General features: G+C 40.5%; 1 protein-coding gene across 1 annotated transcript in view; it reads left to right on the top strand.

Annotated features, from left to right (window-relative positions):
• The window catches only part of ctdp1 (CTD (carboxy-terminal domain, RNA polymerase II, polypeptide A) phosphatase, subunit 1), a 106,977-nt gene that overhangs the window by 33,082 nt on the left and 56,410 nt on the right, over positions 1-17,485 (top strand). The gene's annotated exons all lie outside the window — the stretch shown is intronic.

Genomic DNA, 17,485 nt, shown 5'->3' with positions numbered 1-17,485 from the left:
ATTCAAAATGTTCAAAAATAGCCAATCTGCAAGCTCACAACGTATCGCAACGCAACGTGCTGTGAGCTTGTTGTAGATCTTCTGTTTTTGAACCAAGGTTGAAAGTGGCTAAAAATCGGGACACATCGGCTGCATATTTGCCGATACAGATGTAAGAAAGTAAAATAATTGGTCAAACTGATATATCGGTCTGGCTCTAATATATAGTAAAATGCTCTCCCGTGCTTTATTCAACAACCAACAACGTCTTGCCCCTGAAGGACTTCATCAGGTGAAGGTGAACGTCGGCTTCATGGATGAAACTTTGTGTTTGTAAATAATTTAAAAAATGTATTATCTCATAAAATAATAACGAAACACGCTTCTTGGTTGTTCGATTAATTGAAAAAAAGTAATCGATAGAATAATCGCTAAGAAGATAATCGATAGTTGCAGCTCTAATCATGAGGAGGAACATTATAGAGAACAACCGCACACTGAAGTCACCTCCAGCTTCCTGGAGGGGTCACAGCATGTGGAGCTCTCTGGAACATGCATGTGACGCTTAGGGCTGCCAGTGTAGGAGTGCTTGGCAGTCGTTACTGGCTGACAGAAGAATATTCACATGTACAAACAGAAGGAAAAGCACCAGACCAGTGCATCTGTTCATCATTTAGTCTCTCACATCCGTGGCATCCATTTGCTACTCAAATCCCTCTCATATACCATCATTTCAGCTCCATCTACACTCTGTATTCTCATCTTGTAATATGCTCTTTGTTCCTGGTAGACAGGTGAAGTGAACACTTGAGGTCTGCTCACCTCCAGGTTGGATAATTGTCTTTAATGGTGCTTGCTAATGCATGGGGGGATGAAGGTCTTGGGAAATGTGCAGGCCCTCTCAGTAGGTTCCACTCATATTGAGCTAAAAAAAAGAGCTTGTTGCATGTTCACATGTGACACGTGGCAAGCGTTTTCAGTTCACGACACGTGATGTTGGGTTTTAGTAATTACTGGCCGGAGTACCAAGCATTGGCAGGGTTATTGCACAGGTGAAATAGGCACAAAGTGCTTGTAAAACATCTTATGACGTCAGACTGTGTGTCTGTTGTTTATTTTTACACTTTAATAATGATTACACCTTGACACCCAGCTGTGTGCCTCCCTGTATGTGCGTCACTGTATCTGTGCCTTTTCAACACTTGTAGCTGAGATAACTAGCTTAAGAAATTGATCCATGGCTTCTTCTTTTCCTTTCTTCTTTTTCCTTTTATATTTTTCATCACTAAAACGACCTGCTGTTCCCTTCATAACTTATTTTCATGAGGAGGAACATTATCAGGAACAACCCTGTAATGATAAACTTCACCAAATGTCCTTTGTTTTGAATCATCTTTTGAAAAGGATATTGTTGATTTTCCCTGTCTTGGAGCAATACAAGCTGTCACGATTCAAGATGATTCATGATTTTGTAGGTGACCTTGCATGTTTCAGCCCTCTTTTAACACTTTACCTGCCAATCACGAGTATAACCGTTGATGAAAAATACACCCGTTTACTGCCATCCACGAGTATAACCGTTTAAAAAAAAAAAAGGTTTTTCTTTTTTTTTTTGGGTCTTTTTTTTTTTCAATTTATCCACACAGAACCAGAGATATCACGATCCAAAGATTTCTAGCTCCATTCACTCCTTGGTTAACTTATTACTTTAAAATCCTGTATCTCGGCTCCTGTGTAAAAAAAAAATAAACACTGGCACTGGGGGAAGTAAAATAAAAAAAACCCTCTGGCAGGGAATGTGTTAATCATATTTGTTGTTGGAGAAGGTAAAGCATCTTATCAAACTGTGTTGCAAGAAAATCCTATTGCGTCTTGATGATTAAAGGTAAATTGCATTTGTGATAGAAATCTAATCTGTCGTTTCGCCCCAGTCTTATTTCACTCCTACCTTTTTATCACCATCATGCACATGTGCTGGTGCATCTGTGATCACCTCCCTTATAGAAGTCTCGTTGGCTTGCTCGCTTCTCTAACCTTGACATCCACCTGAGGTCACAGACCGTCCTAGCAAATGGCGTAATGTCTGATGGAGGTTTTGATCGAATGCTGCGGATATCAGGATGATTGGTCACGCTTTGAATGATGTAGCCATTCCTGTTCTCAGGGTGCTAAAACCCCCTGACGTTATTATTAGTTTAGTTGAACAGTGAAGTTCTGCAAGTTGCTGTAGCCGTGGGGGACAGCGCTGCAGCTCCAGTGAGAAAGTGCTGTGCCGTGCATTTCTGTAAATATACCCCCCCCCCCTACTCTTTAACCCATTCAATCCGTTTCATTTTAAGATTTCTTTGGCTATTCAAAAATAGCAGATCTACAAGCTCATAGCGCGGCACCGAGTGCCACTCTTATCAGCTTGTAGATCTGCTATTTTTGAAAAGATTTGACAATTTGTGCAAAACATTGAATATACTGTATCTATATATATGTTTTACTTAATTCTTTGCTTCTGGGGGTCCCTGGAACAAAATATTTTGAGATGGGGGTCCACGGCCAAATACATATAATTTTGGGGGCCCTTGACATGAAAAAGGTTTGAGAACCACTGATATTATAGCAACATACATTTTTTCAGAAAACCTAGGATTTAGACATTTGTAGAATCCCCAGAAGAAAAGATTTGAGTTACAAATGTTTGCTTTATTTTTTTCAAATATATATTCAAAGCTTTGCACAAATGCTTTTTTTTTTTTTTTTTCAAATAATAGCAGATCTATGAGCTTGTATATCTGCTATTTTTAGTCAAAGAAATCTGAATATGACACAGATGCGCTCCCGGTCTAATTGGGTTAAGTGTTTGAGAAAGAAGAATGCTTGTAGCGTTACATAGCCTCTTAAAATCACTGACCTAGAAATACTGCCAAAGCCGCCAGCTATTTTGGGGGGCTAGTAGCGGCTAAGGAAGTAGATCAGCCGCTTGGGAATCGGAAGGTTCCTGGTTCGAGCCCTGGCTAGTACTCCTGGCTTATTGTTAAAGTGTCCTTGAGCAAGATACTTGACCCCTAACTGCTCTTGATGGGCAGGTTACTTGGTGCCTTGTATGGTGTCCTCTGCCGTCTGTGTGTGGATGTGTATGAATGTAATGCCAGACACGTTAAATAAAGGCGCTATTTAAATGCTCCATTTACCGTTTAAATCTTTCTCATTTTAATTTTACCTCCACATGGCCCCTGTTTCTCTGCGTATCCTGCGTATACGCATTTTTCTTTTCCCGTATGTATGAAGTCCAGCATGGATATATGCTACTGATACTGCTATCACATCATCGGTTATAAGATAGAAGATTATATTGTTTGCTACTGAAAATGCATTGCCTGGATTTAATGGTCCATAACACATCTCATTTTCAATGCCATTCATCACTGGTGTTTGCCTAATACTAAATTCACATCTTGCTGTTGCATAGCAAAGCTTTTGATAATCCACAAATCCACAAGACTGTTGATTGCTAAGCCTCCCCTGATGCTAGATTTTGTTATTTCTTTTAGCCACATGGTCATCAAATGTGTGATGATCATCCCATCTCAGTGATCGTCCTAAATGCTATTCTACCTCACACAGCTCAATTTCTCCTTCATATAACTATTACAGGGACACGGAGCATTTTCGAAAGATTGCTCCCCTGTTTGTGCACGTTAAGACGTCGTCACAGCTTCTACGGGAAGCTAGATGGAAATTGTTTCTGTTCATAATCTGGAAATAGTACATTATGTCTGCAGCAGGGTTGGGCCTTTTGTACGATTGAATGTGTGGTTGTGGCTAGTGTTGCACCGTGAACCAGCACCGACAAAGTACTTGAGTACTACAGTTTTGAAAAAAGGTACTATACCAACATTGTTGGCCCATTTTTATATAATAAATATGGCGATACAAGGTTTCTGCCCAACAGAAACAATATATTATCTGTGTGTAATAAACTTTAGAACTTATCGTGTGTTACTGCCTGGTCATCTTGTTTTGAACCATCACTCACCACCCACCCTTTGTTAGAAGGAGACTTCTAGGACCACATGGAACAGGTCAACTAAATTCACAGCAATTAATATGAACAATGAATCAATTAACAGTTATCTGTCATGGTTCTGTAGTACACATCCCAGTAGTCCATGTGCAAATGTACCAGAGTCAAGCAGGAGTCAGTAGTACACGAACAGAACAGAACATATGGGGGTCAGGCTTGGATGTGGAGCCTGATGGCTACAGGCAAAAAGACTGTTCACACTGTCTTGTGCCAGGGGATGATGAGTCTGTGGCTGAATATGCTCCTCACTCATCCCCACCAGCACAGTATAGAGGTGATGAGAGGGGTTCATCTGCCATCAGCATAGTGACCAGCTTCCTTCTCATCCTCCCCTCTGCAACCACCTCCAATTTGTCCAGTAACTCCCAACTACGGAGCAACTCTTCCTAACCATCTTTTTCAGTTTGTTGGCATCCCTTGTGTTGACGTTACCCCATGTTTTGCGCATTCGTATTAGGATGTATTCAGTCAAAATCATTTTAGAGCAACACTGTACATAAAGCAATGACATAATATGGAAGGACTAATATAGCAACTTAACTTGCTTGAATGCCATTATTTATATTACTGTATGTCACTAACTAATGATAAAGTAAGGCCTAAATGTATGTGATACAACATTTTAGTTAATATTGTATGGACTGTATTTCGTCAATGTTATGTTTTCTCATAAATTAATGCCGTATTTTATACTTTTGACACACAAAATGTGCAAAAAATAAAGTATTTAAGTCTTGTCTGTGGGGTTTATAAATATTTAATCAATAGACCAATAGAACTTATTAAAGGTAGGGTAAGTGATTTTCTTTGGTTAAAATAAGTGTTAAATAGCTCTATATTCGGATAGTACTCATTGCTGTAGAGTGTTTGCTCAGTAACAGGGGTTTCCATGTCTCTCCAGCTCTTTAATACATTTTCCCAACATTTTCAGGTCGGGATACCAATTTGATCCAATCAGGATGGAGAACTCAGACAGCATATAGATTAAACGAATGAAATTGGAAGTGACGACAACAATGTTCAACCGGTGGGATTAGGGTTATTTAATGGATTTAAAGGACATGTCATGGATCCCTAGCCAAAGACGAACTGAGAAATTGACTTGCTAATGTAGCAATTGCTCATCTTCACTGTGCTCCTGAATACTGAGAAACGGATCGATCAGTAAAACGTGATCAGTCATTCAGCAAAGTGGGAAGCTGGCGGTTAGCAATAGTCCAAATGCATTAGCACTGGGCTAAATGCTGTGTCCATTTGCAATTAATTTATTGAATGGCGGAGGCAGTAGGGCTAATGCTTGTTTCATCTGTGAAAATCATGCTTTAATTTCAAACCCTGTGATGGCAGACGTAGTGCTGTGGCAGAGATTTTCATATCAGTGCCATCATCGTATTAAAAGAACCTCAATGCAGCCTTGATTATACATAGACTTTAATTTTTATACAAAGGTCAGTCCCCTGCTAATGGAGAAGCATAACTAGGGATGGAGCTGTTGATAGCCATTGGGCCGGTGGGATCTGTTCACAATGGGGGCGTTGTTCCCGAAAGACGCACACACCCCTTGTTGTGTAAATGTGTCATTTGAACCGGTTGAATATAAAACTCGAAGGAGTTCAGACATCAACTCTGTGAGCTCAGCTCGTTCAAGCCTTGTGTGTGCCTTACTCTGAGAATTGTATGTGTTGAGAGGTGAAATTTGTTCATAATTTACCCATTAAGTTTTTCTTTTATGCCAGAGCCTCCAGTCAATTGATTATTTAGTTCAGAATGATGCTATATGTTGGATTGAGCAATGGATTTTTGTCCCTGGGTAATTAATGAGGTACATGCTGTTTGTGCCTGTGTTTTTTATAAATTTCCTGATGCCATGGTGATTAAGACGCCATTGTTTTGTCCATTGTTCAGGGTGAGCACGCCTTGTCTGAGTTTTTGTGTTTGTAGCATAATCTTTTGGGTTTCTTGACTATCTAAATCAACCCCATAATATTTCCCAATCCATTAACGACAAGTGCGGTATGTTATTTTTGTGAATTCGTAATCTCAGGCCCATTGTCCCTCCAGGCTATGGGATACGTGTGTGCGGGACTATGGAGTGGAACTAGCCAATCAGGTGCAAGCTGTCCTGTCTGTTGTATGGGATCTACTACTAGCAAGAGAGAGTGTATGACGTACACTCTATGTAATTCGACACCACTGTTATACATTTAGTCCCAGGCCCCACCACCACCTCACCTATGATGTGCGTGCATGTGCATACGCACCGCACACAGACAGAGAGGCGCAGAAAGACTGCAGTACCTATGACACGCATGCTATGACACGCATGCTATGACACGCATGCACACGCACCACAAAAAGACTGAGACAGACAAAGACACTGTGACATCTACAACGTACACAGACAGAGGGAGACAGAGTGCACTCGCACAGAGGAGACAGAGCAAGTATTATTGGAGCGTGCCTCCTGCCGGAGATTTGCGCTCCAATGAGCACACTTTTTGTTGTTGTTGTTTGTGCTTTAGTACACAGTGTAACCTTGAACCCCAGAGGGTTCAGAATGCAATATACCAGCCCTGATTTGAATGCAGGAAATTAGGCGGTTGACTTCTTGCAAGCAAGAGCAAATCCCCCAACCAACATCTCTACTTTGTGTTGTGGAAGAGTAAAGAGAAAGTAAAGGGCAGGACTCTGGTAGAATTTTTGAAATGTCATCCCTCCCAGCTTGCCTCAGGTAAACGGCTTTGTGTGACATTCTTAAACTTCAACAGAACTTTGGGGGCGAAAGAAAAATGGCAGACCTAATTGGCTAGAGCTCGGCACTTATCTCAGGTAGGCAGGCTCACATTTAAATGTCACAAATGGTTACATGGAGGAATGTGACAATTTACCAGGAGCAACATGTGTAGCAGATGCACATGTACCGGCTAGGTGACCTTTCTTTGAAATCGGTTTCCCTTGTGGGTTGCGTGATAGCTGGGACTGTCTGCAGTCTCCTGTTAATGCAGCTGCCAGCCACAGTGACCCCTACACCACACAGGCTAATTAGATGTTTATAGATGGTTATGGGTCTGTACCTGTGAAGTGTGCATTGTGTTAATGGATTGTTCATGCTCACTTATAAGACTAAAAGCTAAGCTACTGTAAGTTGATTCCTTTGTGATGTGGGCTGTCTGATGGAGCCAGCGACCACATTCTTGGACTTTGACTGAACTTGAACTGCTGTGACTGGGTTTGTTTATAGATTATTTTGTGTGTGTGTGCCTTTTTACCCATTTTCTCCCAAATTAGTCATTATGCCAATTAATTCCTCCCCTCCCCACACACATTTCTGTGTGTTGTCACGGCTGTTGTACTTTTCCACTGTGCCACCGAGAGTGCGAGTTGTCTAATGGAAGTGAACGCTCTCATCTGGTGATGTTTGTAAAGACATAATATATAGATTACACTTAAAGATGAGAAGATGGTCTTTTTTTCTTGTTGCGGAGCACAGATAATGATTCATAGCCTTAGCTGTCTAGCCAGTTAGCCCATCTGTAGACCTTTGTGTTATCAAACTATTGTTGAGAGGTTTCCATTTCTCCCCAATATAGCCGCTATGCCAATAGCCACCCATGTGTATAGCTCCTGTCACTGCCAACCCCTACTGTTTAGTAAACATCCCAGCCCTGCCAGCTTCCCACGCGTGAAAACGGCCAATTGTCACATCTGCAGACCTGACTGCAAAATGCTGTCAATGCTCCTAGCGGTCTCTCAAAAGGCCAGAACATTCCCTTTCACTTGCTGATGGCTGAATACCCCTGTGGTATTCACTCGCGTTCAGACCTTCACACCATTGTCATATCAGAAGCAACCAACGGTGTGATTATAAGGCACAGACTGCAGCACAAACATTTCACTGCTCAATACAACTACTGTGTGAGTATGTGACAAATAAAGTATTTGAATTAATATTGAGTGTTACTGTTAATCTAACATTTGCTCGTTAGGTTTATGTCCTGAATTGATGTATTGTAAAAAGATAAAAGCCAAAATAATAACGTTGCTCACTCGTTGTGAGCTTGTAGATTGGCTATATTCTGCGAATAATCGATAATCAATTTGGGGGGAGTTATTTAAAAAAATAGCACGTTTACATTGGTAGCCAGCTATAAATGAGATTTCATCTTGCCTTTCCTTCACAAGAAAGGAAACTTGAATAAAGGATGAAATGGCACAGACGTCTCTGTACATTCGTTCTGCTTCCTATAGCTCAGCCGTCACTGACTGAACAGCATTTGGAGCCAGTATTCCAAATATTGCATAGTCACAGGCACATTAAACATGAATACATTAATGAATAAACTTTAATTCATGCTTTCTTCTGGTCTTTTCAAGTCTTAATTTTTCGATTTTTACTTTTCAGAGTAAATCCAAGCCTTTGAACTTTATTGTAGAGATTTAAAACATTGGTTCAGTTCATTTTGCAGCCATGTGTGAAATGTAATGTTTGAGTGCAGCGTTAAGAATTGGCTACAGTATATCTTTGAACTAACTTGGAACATTATACATTATAGTTGCTCTCCTGATGGGTTCTCTAGTCTGATTCAGCAGATGTTTAATGGGGCAGTATTGAATTCTCCTTCCACTCCAGACCTGAAAGACGTCACACACGGCAACTTTAACGTTTTTAAATGCCATTCTGGTTTGCCATTGATAGATCAAATGCCAAATGGACTCTTTCCCACTTGATTTCTTTCTGCCTTCATGTCCACATGAAGGTGACATCAGTCATACCTTCCCGCAGAAGTTGTGCTGGAACAAAATGAAATGAGGTGAGAAAAAATTGACAAATTCTACCAAATAAACTATGCTTCTTGGCAGACATATACAACTAACTGCTAGAAAAGTATTATAATAATGATTTAAGATACAGTTGGGGACTGTTGTTTGTTTAGGTTTCAGCATATCACCCTTGATTGAAATGTGTATGCAAACTTCAAATATTTTTGAATTTCAAGGCCCCCCAGTTTGATATGCTTTAGGTCACGGATCCCAATTTAATACCTTCCTTTTTCTCGGGGACCCCAATCTACACTGTAAAATCATCAGTGTTCATTTAAAGGTGCAGTAAATGATATTTCTTTGTTAAAATAAGTGTTAAATAGCTCTATATTCTGATAGCAAGCAGATCAAATTGGAACTGAAACACTAAAATTGAAGCGTATAAATGGTGGGTTGAAACTGGCAACCCACCAGTTACAGATCCATAACTCCTCAAGGAGCCCTGGAGGTCTCAGGAGGACCCCAAGTTGAGAATTCATACGGTTTGATTTTTACAGTCTGATGACTAGTACAGTCGGTGTTGGTGAGACACCATAAGACCATGCATGTCCTCAGAGACGTGGCTTTTTGGCCTCGGATCACAAGGGGATCTTTTTGAGTCATGAGTCAAAGAGATCCTCGGCCGTTCAGTGCCTGGTACTATTGATCTCCTATCCTTGCTGAGGTAACGTCCTTGGGACTGATGCTAGAGGACAATCCAAGGCATGACGCTGCAAAATGTTAACATCGATCCAAGGAATCCCTTATCCCATTGTTGAGCCTGAGGCAGGCAGTCTAATAGCATACATCACATTTTGGTCCTCGGTTGTACCATCTATATCTATCTTCTATGAAGTTGAAGTTTGTCGTTTGTGTGTGTTTCTATCTGTCTGTGTGCCCGGATTATTCCCAAATGTGGACATGCCTGAAGTCACAGTGCTGAGCTGACTTCATAGATGACTGATGCCATAGACTGGCCTCAAAATACTTGGTGCCTGTTTCACAAGCGCATTATGATAGCACTGATGTCATACAGTAGATGACCGACATCATAGATTGGCCTGCAAGTTCTCTGATAACGGGCACTGCACTATGTATTTAAATTTGGGGAGACTTTCAGGTATAAACTTCTGGGGAAGTCAGAGTTTCTGATAATTGCTGTACTGCCTTTAGCAGCTTAAACACTTGAGTAGACACAATTACTGTATATGGCATTTTCTGTCTTTTTTTATGGTGTTGCTGAAGGCCAACCCGTCTTAAGCAGAGTTTTTAGGTATATCTCTTCCCTCACAAGTAGACCAATTTAACGAAACGCAACATGAACAGACTGCAACACAAACTGCCATTACTTTTAACAGTACTTAAAAAAAAAAGTACTTGTAAAAGTAAAGAGTGTGAAAGTTGGATTGTGTTGATCTATGCATGTACAAAAGTTTTGGTTTCAGTGAATCTGTTAGTTACACCAACATTGTTCTTGTGAATCACTTTTGAAGTATTTATACAAATCTGTATTTCTACTTGTCCAAAGGAGATGTAGACTGCAGCACTGTTGTCGACATGCACACAAGCAGCCAGTTTTGTCAATGCAGGGAAAATGGCAAACACATTTTACCCATGTATTGTTGATTCGCCTCTGAAAGAAACTACTTAATAATTAGAACAGTCATCCTGAGAAGTTTGAAAAGCATCCACTGGGAGTAAGAGGTCTTTGATGAGATTGGCGTTCCATTGTGTCTTCTTGTCATTGTGTTGTGAAGACGGCAACGGAATGTTTCTCCAGCTCATCCATAATTCATACAGCTGAACAAAAGAAAAATAAGTAAAGAGACAGTCACCATACGTGCCGCTCATACATATGTGGTGTTTATGTTACGCCAGCAACAGGTTATTTTATGGTATCTAGCCGCCAGTCCATTACAATTTTCTTGGAGTTTGATTTGATTGAAACTTTATAGAGGGGTTCAGTATGTAGACTAAGACAGTGCTGTCTTGGAAACACCGATATATGCTGTAGGAACTTGAGCATGCTGGTTTGACGATAACATTTTTGGGGTGATTATTTGATCAGGAAATCCTTACTGAATCTAACTCGATATGTTTGTCTATGGATTGAAAGACCAATCTCTTTTCACACACACCCCATGTCATACAGATTATACACACACACACACACACACACACACACACACACACACACACACACACACACACACACACACACTATATGCTGCACTGAGGAGTGTGTCTGTAACTGATGGGGAAATCACTCGTGGTCTCGTCTCTTTCCTGAGACAATGCTGACACGTTCTGCCATCTTTCAGATATAGCTGTGTAATTGCCATTACTTTTTGTCAACTTGTGTAGCCGTAAGGTAAATGGCATTACAGATCTTAATTTCTGTCTTAATGAACACGCAAGTGACTGGGACAGTAAACACCGAACACATTTAACATGGTAAGCTTTGATTGACTGGTGAATGGTGATACAAACATAATGGACATTAATCAAAAACATTAACAATCAGACTTTGCGAATTCACAGATACCTTTGAATGAGAGAGAGGGAGTCAAACAGAGTAGAGACGTTGTATAACTGGTAAACACGCTAGTTGTAAATCTTTTCCTGTTGGAAAGTGTCTGGCAGTGGTAGCATTTGGTCTGAAATACATTACTTTTGTGAGAAGTCTTAATATCTAAAAACTGTCTGGCCATAAGGAACAGAACTGGCCCTGATCCATTACCTTTGGTGGTTATTATTGGACGTTTGGACCTCTCATTGCAGTTCAGTTAATGCCAATCTAGCAGAGGGAGCACGGCAGGGCACTTATCCCTCCTATGTGCCAGAGGCGATGGACACAGCCTCTACTTGCCAGCTACTGTACGGAGAATCGGAACAGAATTCCTGCTTCAATGACAGATGGGCCAGAGTAGTTATCTGAGCTGATGACTAGGCTGTTGGCCACTTTGAGGAACCATCTGATTTGCCTGTTTGCAATAAGGCACTACGTTGAGTTCTTCCTGGAGTGTGGAAGGCTCCTCTTTGGCAGACTGTACCCGCTCTGGCCTGGTAAAAGTTATTTTACATCAAAGCCTGTGTCAATGAATAGACCTTTGCTTTGATAGAATTTCAAGGCTGTGGAAAGCACACAGTCCTAAAGCTATTGTTGCATCGGATGTAAACAAAGGGTGTGTGCCCGATGGTTGTGGGTGCCGTCTAACGACTGGAACAATAATCTTTCTAGCGCGATCCGCCATTGCAGAGTGATCGTGCGTCGAAAATGGCTCGTTTTCACCACAGTAAAAAGATATGGAGATGGGGACCTTTTTCCTCAAGATTCTATCATTGGAGTGGACGGGACATACGTTTTTTGAACTGGATTCACATCCGTCCATTCCATTTTACAGGGTCCGCAGATCATTCCTAAGTTGCGTTAGAGCGCCCCATGTGGAAAAAAAAAATGAAAAAGAAAAAATTTGAACACGTAGATTTGAACACACGTAGATCTACGGTTATGGCACTCGACGGGTGTATTTGCAAAACCTTAGATCTCCGGTTTTGGCACTCAATGTGTTAAGAATGAGTTCATGCAAATCAATTCTCAATCAATGAGCATCGGATGCCTTTTTTTATATGCAGAGCTTGGAAGAGCTTAAAAGTATTAACTGAAATGTCTTCTTTGTCAATATTAATAGTATACCGTATGTTTAAGACATAACAATATTTTCTGGCTTCAGATGCTGGCTACTGACAGTAATTGAAAACCATAATCCAACTGTGAAGTTGAACTTTGCTACAGAGGATCCCTCTTTCCTATTCTCAAATTTTAACGTTCACTGACCTCACAAAACACATTATTGGCTGTAACTAAAAAAATTATACATTATCACAAATGTCTAATAGGATAAAATGAAGTGAATTTGTTTAACGTATGGATTTTTCAACAATCCATACGTTAATTATGACAAAAGTTCACACAAAAGTCAAATTAAATTGATGTAGTAAATATTAAAGGTTAACTTTGCTGTGACATCATAATGTTCTACAAAAAACATCATTTAACGGCATAACTCGTTAACAGAAGGGGAGATTGTGACCACCTTCTGTGCTGCCAGGTTGGAAATGTGCGTGACAATTTATAGACCACAATCAAACATGAAGCATTTGATTGCGTGGGTTTCACTTTGAGGTACATGGTCATGATATGTCAGCAGACCAGTCTGTTCCTCTTTACCCGTTTGCCAGAGAAGCTTGCAAGCTTACAATGGGTAAGATGAAAATACACAAGCAAGACATCCTCCTATCACATTTAAGCAAACGAAACAGAAATAAGTGCCAAAGTCATGGCACTAGGTCCTTAATCACCTCTTTGGGGCAGCTTAGTGATCATCCCCTCCAAGTTTCATGAAATCCCTTCTCAAGTTATGTGTGCACAGACATGCAGGCTGGAGTGATTACAATACCCTGCCATGCGTTGCATGAGGGCAGGGTAATTACTGGATTGACTGAATTCCTGGAGGACAATGAATATTCTCTCTGATCAGCTTCCATTTGCACACAGTCCTTGGCAACCTGACAGAAGTGCCGTCTGTCGACTGCCGAGATAACCAACTAACCTGAGCTTTTTCCCTTTGTTTTGTTGGTTCACTTTGTGTATCAAAGAGTAAATTGGAAGCCATCCAGTTTTGGTCATTGTTTATATTTTTTACAAGCGATTGAGACGGAAGAGATTTTAACTTCTTGAAGCATACTGTACCTTTCATTGACCTGGGTCCCCCAGGGGTCTATACTTGGCTTTCTCCCTCAATACCAAATCTCTTTTCCCCGAAAAATAGCAGATCTAAAGCTCACAACGTCATGCAGCGTGGTGCATTCTGAGCTTGTAGATCTGCTATTTTTGTTGAATGTTCACATATTTTCGCCAAATGTTGGCCTGTTATGACATGCCCGGTATAGTGTCAGTGGAGTTCAAGTGGTTAATCTCTTTATCTGATAATAACAAAAACATATTTTTGCTTAGAAAAAGTCATATTTTCAGTCTTACATAACTGTTCTTGACTGCCGCAGGTAATTATTATCAACTGTTTTGCTGAGATACAGGAAAAAAAGCTCAAGCAGCTATTCTGTTTGGCTAAGCTTGTAAGCATTGCATTACATGACCTTTGACAATTCAATACTTTTGGAACGGAGATGGTATCAAATAGTGATTGAGCAAATTGTAATAGATTTTAGGGATTTTCTGGGTTATTGGACCAGATCTTGTCTCAGGACAAGAGGATATAACATGAATAATGGTCTGTAAGCCGATCATCATCCATATATTAAACATTATGTATGTGTGCGTCTTGTATGGCGTGCATATTAACTTTTTGATCCACCATGAACCAGTACACCCTCATAACCAAGCTGTTTTGATGACAATGCATTTCAAGCGCTCATGTTAGCTACTGCCTGGCTGTCGGTTCCAGAACCAGCATCGCATTTTGGCCTTTGATCTGGCCCTGGTGGTCTGGAAAACATCTAATCTGAGATGAATATAAGGAGGAAAGAACCAAGAGAAGTATCCAAGCCATAGACATTTTCAGAACCATGGACAGCAACTTTATGCAACTCAACTACAGCAGTGGGTTTCAAACTTTTTGTGCCCAAAACAATGGACAACTTAAAGTCTCAAGGCACACCTGTATTCATAGCAAAACAAAGCAGATCTAAAAAAAAAAGAAAACTCCCAACCCATTACGATTCGATGATTTATAAAAAAATAAATAAAAAAGCAAATGGAATTGCCATTCACACTAAGGACGCCAGTTTGAAAGTGATTAAAATATATTTGTAGAATAAATAATTTGCCTTTGTATTGTGAAAGGAGTGCACAAAGTACTGAAACAAATTATGTTTTGTATTATTGTCACCAAAGCACAAGGCACACCTGGACTTGTCTCACGGCACACGGTTTGGGAACCACTAATCTACAGTATCTACTACTTAATGCACTACTTAACGCAGGGGTAGACAACCTTTACTATAAATCAAAAATCAATCAAAAGATGTGCCTGGAGTCGTAAAATATTTATGTTTATTTTTTCAGCAAATGCAAAGTTCAACAACGTTCCCCCTAACGTTCCCCCGTGCACGCACTGTTCTGTGATGTGCCGTGCAGAACAAATCTATGTAGCACACATTAACAGCAGATAGATTTGTGTATTGAAGTTGCCAACTGGTTGATTTTTTTGTGTTACTCTGTCTGCCTGCCTACCCCCGCTTTGCATAGACTATGTGCGCACGCACACACACACACACACACACACACACACACACACACACACACACACACACACACACACACACACACACACACACACACATACATAAAAAAACACAAATCTAAAGTTCATCACTAGCCTGTAGATTATTCCATAACAGTATTTTCACGTTTAGATTGAGACTCCCTGACACACAGAGTCATCTCATCCCAAAGAGAAATACCTGTATATAAAGCGTTGGTGGTGAAAGTCCACACATTATTAAATTCTCTATTTTCCTTCAAGACTTTTTGTTTTTGTGTATAGGCTACAATAGGCTCCTTTACAATAGGAGAATGTAAGTAACTTTAAGCCTACAACAATAATAAATGATGATTAAAATGTAAAAAAAACAAATATTCCTCCATAATTCTTTGCCCAAGCAACAGGGAGCCACGTGCTGCTCTATAGCAGCAGGTGACTACCCCTGCAAGTCATGTTAATACGCTTACACTGTTTTGAATTAACGCTTTGCCAAATCATTTATGATGAAAACAAGACAAGCGCAATACTGTTGTGGATACCGTGTACACTGATACACCGTGTACAGAATATCACTCAAACATCGGTAATCGGTGGTAATCTTCAAAATTAGGGTCAACATCGGACCCAAAAATCTGGCAGCTGTCGGGCTCTAATTAACTCTGTTCACTACCCCACTTGCTGCTCAAAAACACTTACATATATTACAAAAAGTATTGAACTTAACCAGGTTGGATTCCTTGCAAATCTTTACTGCCATCTGCATCAGTTTCTCCATTTCACCCATTTACTTTTTAGTGCCTCAGGTCTTGTTCCATTTCCACTCCTTGTTCTAGGTGAAGTTTACTGCAGAGATGTTACATAAGCACTTTTTGAATTGCTTTCAGCTCTACCGTCCCTTGGGCAAATTGGAAATAATCTGCAGGAGGCCTACTTTTTTGTTACTGGATCTTCTCTCCAAAGAAAAGACCTTAATTATAATCAGTGGTTTGTTTTCTCCGTTCTGTTTTTAAGGGGCTTGATGTCCTCCTATACCCTTATACCTGTGTACTCCCTGCCTCTTCCCAAGCCTGTGGCATCATGTGCTTCCCCTCACAGCTGCAGCGAGTAATTTTAGATGGCTGTATCATATAGTACAATATATTTTGGGACAGCAGCTTTTTCTCCAATAACCCAGAGCAAAGAGAGCAGTGGGCCAGACTAGTACATTGACGTCTTATTGACTGGTCCTTTTGACGTAATTAGAAGAAAAGTCTCATTCTGACTATTTGCTTCTGCTTTACTCCATCTGATGTCGATTTTGTCTCACTATTAAGTTATTGAATTCCTAGCGAGACATAATAACGTGAGCTTTCAACCTTGGACCCCAGGCAAAGCCACACTCTTCCTAAACTTTTTACTCTGCTTGCCTGAAAACAAGTCAGCTGTGCCGTTGACTTCCAACTTTAATTGGGGTGAATCCCCTGCTGAGCCACTGAATATACAATGAGGCAGCCGGTCTTAACAAGCTGTTCCAATGTCTTCCTCTGGAATCATTATCAACTTCTCACCTTTTTATCATTAAAGGTTACTTGGTTTCAAAGTCAGCTTACGGAGTCCTACTGTTTCATCACTAAAGTTACCCAGCTAATCATTTTGACAACTGGAGAGTAGCATGGTAATTGATTATTTTATAGCAGTGTTTCTCCTGGTCCTTGGACCCCCAGGGGTCCTTGATGGGGCTCCCCAGCTAAATTTGTTTAACCACAAACATATATACATATATACATCGGCTATTTGAAAAAAGCCGATCTACAAGCTCACAACGTGTTGAATCGCAACACATTGTCAGCTTTTAGATCTGCTTTTTACGTATTTTTACGAATCTTGTATGGAGGTCCCTGGAACAACGAATAACTGAGTCATTGTTGTTCAGGGTCTTTTGCTGGAAGGAGACCTCTCGAAAAATGGAACCCTTCCATGCTTTCGTTCCTAGGACAGTGAGTGATGAGAACCGTTTTGGTTCTTATTTTCAGATCACTATTATCTGAGAGGGTATTTTGTCTCACACAAGTTGTTGCGTCAACCCACCAGCTTTGGCCATAAATCATTATGATAGTGATGTAGTTCATGTTTCGGCTTCATGCCTCCCTGTTAACCTCTGCCCGGCTGCAGTCTATTTACAAGCTCTGGCACAACGTACCTGAAGAACCAACCAGTCACTGGAGTGAGTGAATTTGACTGTGGTTCCAACCTCCAATGTAACGTATGATATGATGGTCATTTTCTGGCCAGGGATTTGTTAATATACAAATACCAATGATTATTGCGTCTCTCAGCTAGAGAAGACCAAGCAACCTTATCATACAGG

The sequence above is a fragment of the Gymnoscopelus braueri genome (genome assembly GCF_963280865.1).
Source record: "Gymnoscopelus braueri genome assembly, chromosome: 11".
NCBI lineage: Eukaryota > Metazoa > Chordata > Actinopteri > Myctophiformes > Myctophidae > Gymnoscopelus > Gymnoscopelus braueri.
Note: the sequence above shows the minus strand (reverse complement) of the source record. Positions and strands in the feature narration are given on the sequence as shown.